The sequence below is a fragment of the Cryptomeria japonica genome, chromosome 2 (assembly GCF_030272615.1).
Source record: "Cryptomeria japonica chromosome 2, Sugi_1.0, whole genome shotgun sequence".
Lineage (NCBI taxonomy): Eukaryota > Viridiplantae > Streptophyta > Pinopsida > Cupressales > Cupressaceae > Cryptomeria > Cryptomeria japonica.
The window spans coordinates 182199814-182210669 of NC_081406.1; positions in this window are offsets into that span (position 1 = coordinate 182199814).

Sequence of the window (10856 nt, forward strand, 5' to 3'; positions counted from 1 at the left end):
TCCCCCCTTGGACAGGGGTGTGGCGCCCTTGTCCTCCAAGGATAGGGGCATGGCACCACTGTCCCTGCCCTATTTTGGGGCAGGACCCTTCCTAATGCATGCATTGTGGGTTGTGCCTCGAGCAAGAAACTCCCTCAATGTCGGCCCGTGATGAAATTCAAATCCACTAACATGTATTTAAGGAGCATTTGTCCTCTCATTTGCATAAGCGATCAAGCATTCAAGAGCATTCAAGCATTCTTTTCCAGCATTGAGCATTCTCAAGTCTCCATTCAAGGCTAGGTGTTGCATTCAAGTTAAGGATTCAACCATTGAAGAGGAGATTGATTTCAACATTCAATTCCACACAATCATTTCTATCAACATTACTACTACAACCTCCCTTGAGGTGATTAACAATTTAGTCTTTCATTTACATCTACTTGCAAGTACTTTCTTTCATTACTTGGTTAATTCCAAAATTGGGGTTTGACCTAAAGGCAAACCCGCAAGCCCACCCCATTTTCGTCTCTTTTATGTGTGTAGGTTGCAGGTGCATTGCTATACTTTCAGATTCTTGCTTCATTTGCAGCGGCGAAAAAGCCAATTTCGTTTCGCAAATTTTTTGGAGGACCATGTACATTCCCACTGTGGTCTGGGTAACTTTTCCTCAGATTCGTAGGGCGACTTCATATCAAAATTGTACTACCAAATCCAAGTGCACATCTTCATCCCATATTCTGATCTCAAGTTATAATCAATTCTTTTTCACTTTTGTACTACATAATTCAATCAAATTTCTTTCTAAATAAAACAAGAAGAGGGGATAAACTTAGCATTCCCAATTCATTTAAAATCCAATCTGCCATCTTTGTGTGCAGAGATTGAATCTACTGAATTATCTTCTCCCCCTTCCTAATGTAACGGTGAAAAGTTCTTGAATGGTAATCGATAGTGAAATGCTCATCTCTTTTCGAGGGAAAGGGTAGTTTTCCTTCTTGATTTATCATTCATCATTTTCCCACCATTAAATTTTAGTGAACCTGACTTCTTGCATGATTTCCTTTGAACAAATTGCATATTTTTCATTTACAAGTTTCAACTTTCTGCAAACTTAGTGGTTAAATAATTTAAAACCCTAGTTTTTAAATTTAAAATTGAACTTGTGATTTGTAAAAATTGCTTGTTGTTATCTTAGATCTGAAAATTGTTTTGATTGTCAAATTCAATTTGTCTTGTTCAATTTGCAATTAAAATTTATAAAATGAAGAGGTTACTTGTTAAAACCCTAATTTTCAGAAATCATATTGAACTTGTGCAAAAATTGGATTTCCCTTTAATTTTCAAATTTATGATTGTTCTTAGATTTGTCTTCAATCATACAATTCAAATTTTCAATTTCCTCCCTTTTTCCCAAATTTCAAATTTCACAATTAAGTGGTTAGGCCATCAAACCCTAATTTTTCAATTTAATTGGATTTTGTGTGAATTTTAAATCAATTTCAATTACATTCAAATTTATTAACATTGTCCAAGGTCTATCCATTATGTTTGACCCTTTTCAAAATTGCGATTAAATTCCTCTTTTTCTTCAAAACCCTAATAGGGTCCTATTTTCACGTTTGTGCCTTCATTTTGCCCATCTAGAGATCATAAAAATCATCAATTTTTGGGGGTTAGCTTTAAAATCATCATAATATCCATCCTTGAAAATTTTGAAAAAAGTTGGTTGGACCATGTGCGTTCCCGCCACGGTCCTCAACTTTTTTATCGAAATTTCAGGAAACTATTATGACTGTATTTACTAGCCTAAATCCGGAAGATTGGCTAATTTTATCGATTTTTTATCCCTCTAGAATTGAAGATACCTTCAAAATTCAACATTTCAAATTTCAACAATTTTTTTAAAATTAAGAGGTTAATTATTGTTTGCCCTGATTTTAAAATTAAGTGGTATTCCCTTGGCCCTAATTTTAAAATTCCAAATTCCTTGTATTTTTGGAAATTGTGTAATCATTATTTTCTTGAATTTTGCATTACTCAATTTTGTAAGCTTTGTTCTACAATTCAAAATCGAACTTGTGATTTGTAAAAATTGCTTGTTGTTATCTAAGATCTTAAAATTGTTTTGATTGTCAAATTCAATTTCCTCATTGTCTTGTTCAATTTGCAATTAAAATTTACAAAATAAAGAGGTTACTTGTTAAAACCCTAATTTTCAAAAATCATATTGAACTTGTGCAAAAATTGGATTTCCCTTTAATTTTCAAATTTCTGATTGTTCTCAGATTTGTCTTCAATCTTACTATTCAAATTTTCAAATTTCACAATTAAGTGGTTAGATCATCAAACCCTAATTTTTCAATTTAATTGGATTTTGTGTGAATTTTAAATCGATTTCAATTACATTCAAATTTATAAACATTTTCCAAGGTCTATCCATTAGGTTTGACCCTTTTCAAAATTGCAATTAAATTCCTCTTTTTCTTCAAAACCCTAATAGGGTCCTATTTTCATGTTTGCACCTTCATTTTGCCCATCTCAATTCGTAAAAATCATCAATTTTTTGGGGTTAGCTTTAAAATCATCATAATATCCATCCTTGAAAATTTTGAAAAAAGTTGGTCGGACCATGTGCGTTCTCGCCACAGTCCTCGGCTTTTTTCTCAAAATTTTAGGAAACTATTATGACTGTATTTACTAGCCTAAATCCAGAAGATTGGCTGATTTTATCAATTTCTGATCCCTCTAGAATCGAAAATACCTTCAAAATTCAACATTTTGAATTTCAACAATTTTTTTAAAATTAAGATGTTAATTATTATTTGCCCCGATTTTAAAAATTCTGATTTTAAAATTAAGTGGTATTCCCTTGGCCCTAATTTTAAAATTCCAATTTCCTTGTATTTTTGGAAATTGTGTTATCCTCTTCCCCCAGCAAAGTTCAAATTGTGTAATCATTATTTTCTTGAATTTTGCATTACTCAATTTTGTAAGCTTTGTTCTACAATTCAAAATTGAACTTGTGATTTGTAAAAATTGCTTGTTGTTATCTTAGATCTGAAAATTGTTTTGATTGTCAAATTCAATTTCCTCATTGTCTTGTTCAATTTGCAATTAAAATTTACAAAATGAAGAGGTTACATGTTAAAAGCCTAATTTTAAAAAATCATATTGAACTTGTGCAAAAATTGGATTTCCCTTTAATTTTCAAATTTCTAAGTGTTCTCAGATTTGTCTTCAATCCTGTAATTCAAATTTTCAATTTCCTCCCTTTTTCCCAAATTTCAAATTTGACAATTAAGTGGTTAGGTCATCAAACCCTAATTTTTAATTTTAATTGGATTTTGTATGAATTTTAAATCAATTTTAGTTACATTCAAATTTATTAACATTTTCCAAGGTCTATCCATTAGGTTTGACACTTTTCAAAATTGCAATTAAATTCCTCTTTTTCTTCAAAACCCTAATAGGGTTCTATTTTCATGTTTGCGCCTTCATTTCACCCATCTAGAGATCGTAAAAATCATCAATTTTTTGGGGTCAACTTTAAAATCATCGTAATATCCATCCTTGAAAATTTTGAAAAAAGTTGGTCAGACCATGTGCGTTCCCGCCATGGTCCTCGACTTTTTTCTCAAAATTTCAGGAAACTATTATGCCTATATTTACTAGCCTAAATCAAGAAGATTGGTTGATTTTATCGATTTTTGATCCCTCTAGAATTGAAAATACCTTCAAAATTCAACGTTTCAAATTTCAACAATTTTTTTAAATTAAGAGGTTAATTATTGTCTGCTCTGATTTTAAAAATTTTGATTTTAAAATTAAGTGGTATTCCCTTGGCCCTAATTTTAAAATTCTATTTTCCTTGTATTTTTTGAAATTGTGTCATCCTCTTCCCCCAACAAAGTTAAAATTGTGTAATCATTATTTTCTTAAATTTTGCATTACTCAATTTTGTAAGCTTTGTTCTACAATTCAAAATTTAAAATTTTCCCTCTAGTGCATGATTTTTACCACTTTTAGTCCTACCTATCCTATCCCCATTAGATGAAGCATTAGAATTAAGGCATACCAAGGTTTGACTATCAAGGAGATGGAGCCTAATTTGGGTGACTTCTTTAATGAAGATAATACTAATTGTTCCCATCCTAATCATGTGTCTATTGATGGATCTCATGATGGAGAAGAGGCTTTAACTAGGGTCTGTTTAGATCAACTGTCTACATTGGACAATCAATTTGACAACTTTCAACAATGGATTTCCAAAGAATACCTTAATAGTGAAGCTCTTCCATTAATTGAAGGTCTTAAGCACATGCTTCAAAGTGATAAGAATCGAATTGATATATTGCATGGTATTGCACATATTGTTGGTTCTAAAGTCATGATTATCAAGAGTTGTGCTGAAACCCTAGGTTACTCACAACCTTGAACACAAGTCGATCCTTCTATTCCTTTGACTAATCCTATGACTAGTATTCCTACTTTCACATCCAACATAATGGCTACTTCAACTCAAAATGTCATTCCTAGAACCATAGGTCATGGGGGTATTCCCTCTTCTTCATTTAATCCTCCATTGTTACCTATGACTCCCATGCATGTTCTTATTATTCCTCAACCAATCAGTGTGACACAAGGGGGCAATTCCTTCAACAACTTTATTCCTCCTTTAAGTGTCCCTTTTCCTACCCAATCATCACCAATGCCTAATTTTCATAATGTCCCACCACCTTCTCAATCACCTATGTCTAACATCAATTCTTCTACCAAAATGACAATTAACAATCTTTCTCAAACTGTGTCATCCTTACAACAACAAATTTCTTCTATGAGTCAATCCAAGTTTAGTGTGCCCACCTTTGATGTTGTGAGCCCACTTTCTCTTGATATTGTTAAATGCACGCCACCTAAACATGTTGAGATCCCTCAATTGGAACTCTATAATGGAAAAGGTGATCCTCTTATGCATGTCAAAACATTTCAAACCTTGTATATTGATTTTGCTTATGATCAACGATTTCTTGCAAAACTATTTACAAGAACACTAAGAGATAAGGCCTTGCAATGGTATTTCTCTCTGTCTTCTTATTCTATCACTTGTTTTCAACAACTAGCAAATGCTTTCATCCAACAATTTCAAAACAACATTGGTCCTAAAATCACTTTGATTGATTTAATGCATTGTAAACAAGGTGTTAAAGAAAAAGTGAATGATTTCATTGGTAGATACAAGAATTTGTGTGCGCAAATTTATTTTCATGTACCTGATAATGATATTCAAATAATTTTCATTTTTAATTTACAAAAAGATATTAGGGAAAAGCTTCTTTTGTTTGAGTTTACTTCCTTTCCACAGTTGTGTGCAACACTCCACAATTATCAACTGGTTGTGAGTCAAATGGAGCAATCCACTCCTATGGCTCTGATTGATAAGGGGGAGAGTGTTCAACAACTATTTGTGAAGTTAAAACCATCAAAAGGCTTCATCAAATTCAATTATCCAATCAACAACAACCATGTGAAGTTAACGGGCCCTAGACCATAAACGGGCCCCATTTCTTAAATTTTGAAAATGGAGCCTACCATGTGCATCGGGTTTTAGTTCGAGAAAGGCATGGAATGCCCAACCCTTAGCCTTGGACCTACAAGTACAAGGTTGTATAAATGACATCATGAAATACTGACTTATGGCTTATGTTTTATGTACTTTAATGGAACAATAACTTGATTTTTTTATTCAAGAAATAAAAATAAAAGAAGAAATTTTTTAGAATATTGTTAAAAAAATTGGCACTCTGATAATTATTTTGTTAGTGATGATGAAGGTGCATCTAGAGGATTGGTAACTCTATGGAACCCTTCTATATTCTTAGGGGTAAAGGGGAATATCACTTAAAATAGCATGAGTGTTAAGATGTGTCGTATAATATCTGACCATTAATGGAATTTGTTGAATATATATGCTCCTAATACTTTTTCTTCAAGAGATACTCTTTGGAGCTCATTGGCCTCTTTAATTCTTAATAATCTAGAGGAGTTTTAGATGTTAGGGGGATTTTAACCTCCTAATTTATTGTTATCCTTAAGGGGATAATTAAAGTCTCCCATAACCAACCACCCATCAAAAGGAATCAACCTCCTAAAAACCAATAAAGAAACCCATAACCTTTATTTGTCTTGCTTAGTATTAGGGCAATAAATGTTAGATGTAATCCAATAGGAACCATCTCTCATATGACTAAAGTAAGTAGCGGCATGATTTCTATCTGAGAAGATAGGAGAAACCTTCATAAATTTGGGATTCCAAAATGTGGCAATTCCTCTTGAAGCTCCATCTGAATTGGAACAACTAAGCCCACAATCTATAAAAAAAAGTATTTCAATCTTTCTAACTCATCACAGTGCATCCTATTGATCCTAGTTTAGTCGAATCCCTTAGTTATTATGCTCATTAGATACTTCCCTCAACTAGATGGGTTAAATTCAAATTCGATGGGTGGCCAAGGGAAACTCTGAGTCGGCTAGCTGTGGGGGAGTGATTAGAGATGAAAATGGTAGGATTTTTATCAGCGGTGGACTTCCTTTGGGATGTTAGACAAACCATCTAGTGGAAGCATTGGCTACCTACCATGAGTTAATGTTGGCTAAAAAATCAATTCTAATTATGTCTTTCTTGAGGGGGACTCTAACAAGATAATCTAATGCTTATTGGGTTCAAAAAAACCTTCTTGGAATATTAAAAGTTGGATTGAGAGTGCTAGGGATTTATTAAATTCTTTTCAAAAATTTAATATCTCTCATGCCTATCACGAAGCTAACAGGCTATTGCACCACTTTCCAAATTTGGGAGTTAGGAGCAATGATGAAAAACTGTGGGGGCTTGGTGATACGATATTGGTCAAATTAAGGCCTCGATGCTATATGATTTGGCTTAGGCGAAATAAGATACAACATTAAATCATCATGTCATGCCTTAATATGATCACTTGAATTTTAATGATTAAGCATGCCATTCTTGTATTATCTCTGGCTTTGTCACACAGTTTTTGTGTACCTTGGGATTCTTTCTATAATTTCCCTACCTTGCAAATCAGTACCACTATTGATACCATGGGATGAGAAAATAAAAGTGTTAAACATTTAATTTGTGAAGAGATCGTGAAGAACAAAACAATATGGAAAATTCTGGATCATGGCGATCCTACCCCTTTTATTGAAATATTTCATGGAGCTCATACTGTTGGTAATTGACACTCAATTAGTTGGTTTCACTATGTTTTCATTGATCTGGCAACATGGTATTGTATTTTGGCTTTATGTTTTTGTTCAATGGTCTACTGACAGGCACTTCACAAATACTACACTACCACCGGTAGGATGGAAGCATTTCTTTGGTTACCGGTTGTGCAGGCCAGCATAGTTTAGTAAAGGTTATCGGTATTGGAGGCTGACATATCTTTGATCCGGCATCAAAAATTGGTTTTAATATTTATGCATTTATATTATCTGGTTGACATGTAATTTGATATTGTATATATCTTTGTAAGCTGACATAAGGCATGAAAATTTGTATAGGGTATATAGGTCAGTTTGATAGATCATTTTGAAAAATACATGATATAGGAGATTATGGATATGCGAATGTAACATGATGCAAAATATATTAGAGAGATCATGTATGTGAAGAAATTCATGTAAGAGTTATTCCTTTAAAGGGTTTAGGATTTCAAACTAGAACATACAGAGATTAAACTGAAACTATATTCTAGCATAGAAGATTCTATCTTAGAAGTTCAACACTTCTCTAGATTATAGTCTAGAATTTTATATAGTTAGTGAGGCTTCTTTTGTGATTGAGCAGTGTGCTCTAGGTTGTAAGCCTTCCTACAAGTGCAGGCCCCTCAAATTTTATAATATCTCCTCACATGGCTAGTGGATTGATATTGTGGGTCACAAGTCCCACCCTAGTTTTTCCTCTTTTAAGTTTTCCACATATAATTTGGTTTGTTATGGTTCTCATTTATGTGATTGTCTTATTGGTTTCTTTACTTCTTTCAATTCTGTATGTACTAGTATATTGGTCGGTGTATGATTGTTTTAATAAGGCTAAAATTAATCATTCTAGTATAACACTGATTCACCGCCCCTCTCAGTGTTATTGAATTCCAACAATTGGTATCAGAGTCTTGTGCCTTGGAGGAAGTTTAACAACTTGAGGAAGATCCTGAATCTAGAATCCATGGATATGGCTTTCGAAAAGCCACTTGAGATGGCACTTGAAGATTATGATGTTGAAAGGCTGAAGAATATAAAGCTACAAGATGAATTGAGTTCTGCCAAGGAATTCATTCTTGTCCTACAAGAGAGGCCATCATTTGTTCAAGCTAGGAGGAAGGAAATTTTGCAAAGTCGGGATGATGAAGAGAAAGATGCACTTATGGAACAATCTCAGAAATTGAGTCAGGAGAACATGGTCATGAAAAATGAAATACAAGTTATAACTATGAGGATGTCTAAGGAGAGTGAGGACCAAAATAAAAAGAAGAAAATATTTTTGTATCCCTGAAGAACAAATTTGAAGAATGTGGTAGGTTGGTTCATGAGAATGATATGTTGAGAACTGATTTGGTACAATCCTAGAGTAATGAACAAGATCTTGAGAGACAAATGATAATTTTGAGAGAATATTTAACTACTATAAGTGAATATAAAGAAAAATTCAAGATTAGCTCAACACAACTAGATGAGTTATTGAAGAGACAAAGGCAGATTGGAGATTCTAGTGGACTTGGATTTGAGTAAGGAAAGAGTTCTGGTACTTCTAATGAAGATCAAAACCATAAGACACTGATAAGGCAATTTAATGCTTATAAATTCAATGGTAGATGTTTTGTTTGCAATAGATTTGGTCACATGGCTAGACAATGTAGAAATAGAGCAAATCAAAACCCCGATTCTGCTCTCGATAAATGTTCCAAATGCAATAAGTATGGTCACAAAACATAAGACTATAGAATGAATGTTAAATGTTATGCATGTGGAAACTTTGGACATATCACTAATCAGTGCAGGTCAAGAAATTTCACCGGTTTTAGCAAAGCAATTCAAAGGAACAATGTTACAATTTATGCATGTAATGAGGTTGGACATATTGCTTAATTTTGTAAAAGCAGAAATCCAATGGTTAGTAATACAGGATCAATTGAGAAAGGAAAAGAGAAGGTTAGTGAAATCCAGGAAGATCATACTTAGAGATGGGTTAGGAAGACTAAAGAACAGTCATCAGATGGGAATGTCTCGATTACTTATCCGACAAAAGAGGATGCTCCTGCACCGGCAAGTAGCTCATTCAGTAACTGAGGTAGATGCCTTAGGGGTAACCAAAATTCATGAAGATGATGCATATGCACCAGGAAGAGGTTCTAGAAGATGTTCCAGATATTGGAGATGATTATCCAGCATGGATATGTTCTATGAGAGATCCGATATCTTTCACCGGTAGTCATTTATGTCAATGAAAGATTAGGGTTTTTCATGGAGGTTAAAAGGTCGAATTGACTTCATTATTGATCACCTTGTATTCAGAGTGATTTTAGAGCAATTAAGAGAAACTAAGAGCAATCAAAGGCAATTCACAGCAATTAGATTTGTTCTTGAGTTATTTCATTGGCATTTGGAAGAATTTATTGGAAGGTTTCACCAAGAACGATCAAAAGGTATTTATCTTTAAACATGGAAGCGAGATCATCATCTATTCCTATTTTTGTTGCAAACCCAATTATAGTAGAGGTAAAGGACCACCCCAGGATAATTTTCAAGCAGTATCCATATGTGACTACCCTAGAAGATTTAGTTGGAGCATTTTCTCGCATTCCGGAGGGAGTTGTCTATTAGAAGTTGTTAGGGCAAATATTCACTATCACATTGAGGACTTGGGAAAATCTAAAATTAAGGGCATGTATATGAGTGAGCTGATGGGAGAATTTGCAAAGATCAAACTAGCATACAAGCATATTGAAGACCTAGGGTTTACCGACATTCTGGATATTTTAGATTTTGAAGATGAGATAATCAGATATGTTTTGAGTAGAGTACATGGGGAATTTATATGGTTAGACAGACCTTACAAAATCACCAAGGAAGCCATCTGAGCAATCACTAGTTTACCATCTGTTGGGCAAAATCCAGACAAGAATATTTCAAATAATTTCATGAACAAGATCACCGACATGACATCTGACAAGAGATCCATGAGAGTGAGTACAATTACCAACATGGGCATCAGATTTGGTAGCATGATCATCAGGTATAAGGTAACTCAGTCAAATTGACTAAATTCTATTTCCAGATCATTCATTTTGGCTACATACAAAATGATGAGAGAGAATGTGAAATTAGATCTATGCGGCTGGATGCTAGGTGTGTTGTTAATAAACCTATGAAAAATTAAGGGTGAAAAGAAGGGCACATTTCGGTATGGCAACTTGATAGTTTTCTTGATGTTATATTTCATGAATGATACGCCTAGTTTTGGTAAAAGGTAATGGGCATTTGACATCCCGGTAGGGAGGCATTTGAAACAGTCAATTCTTGCTTTAGAAAGTTAGAGAGATGATAAAGTTTGGGGATATTTCAAAGCATTCTAGAAATCTATGAGGTCTAGGGTAAGGGTACTTGAGCATATTATAGAAAAATATTCCACCGAAATATTCTTCATGGTAAAGAAGGATGAAACACTTATGGAAGTAGTTAAGCCCCAAAAAATTTCGATTGAGGAAATGGGGTATGAGGTGGATGCATAGATTCTTGATGCCTATGCAAAAATGTTGATTAATGCACCAATTAATGAGGCAGAGAATCCCTATGGT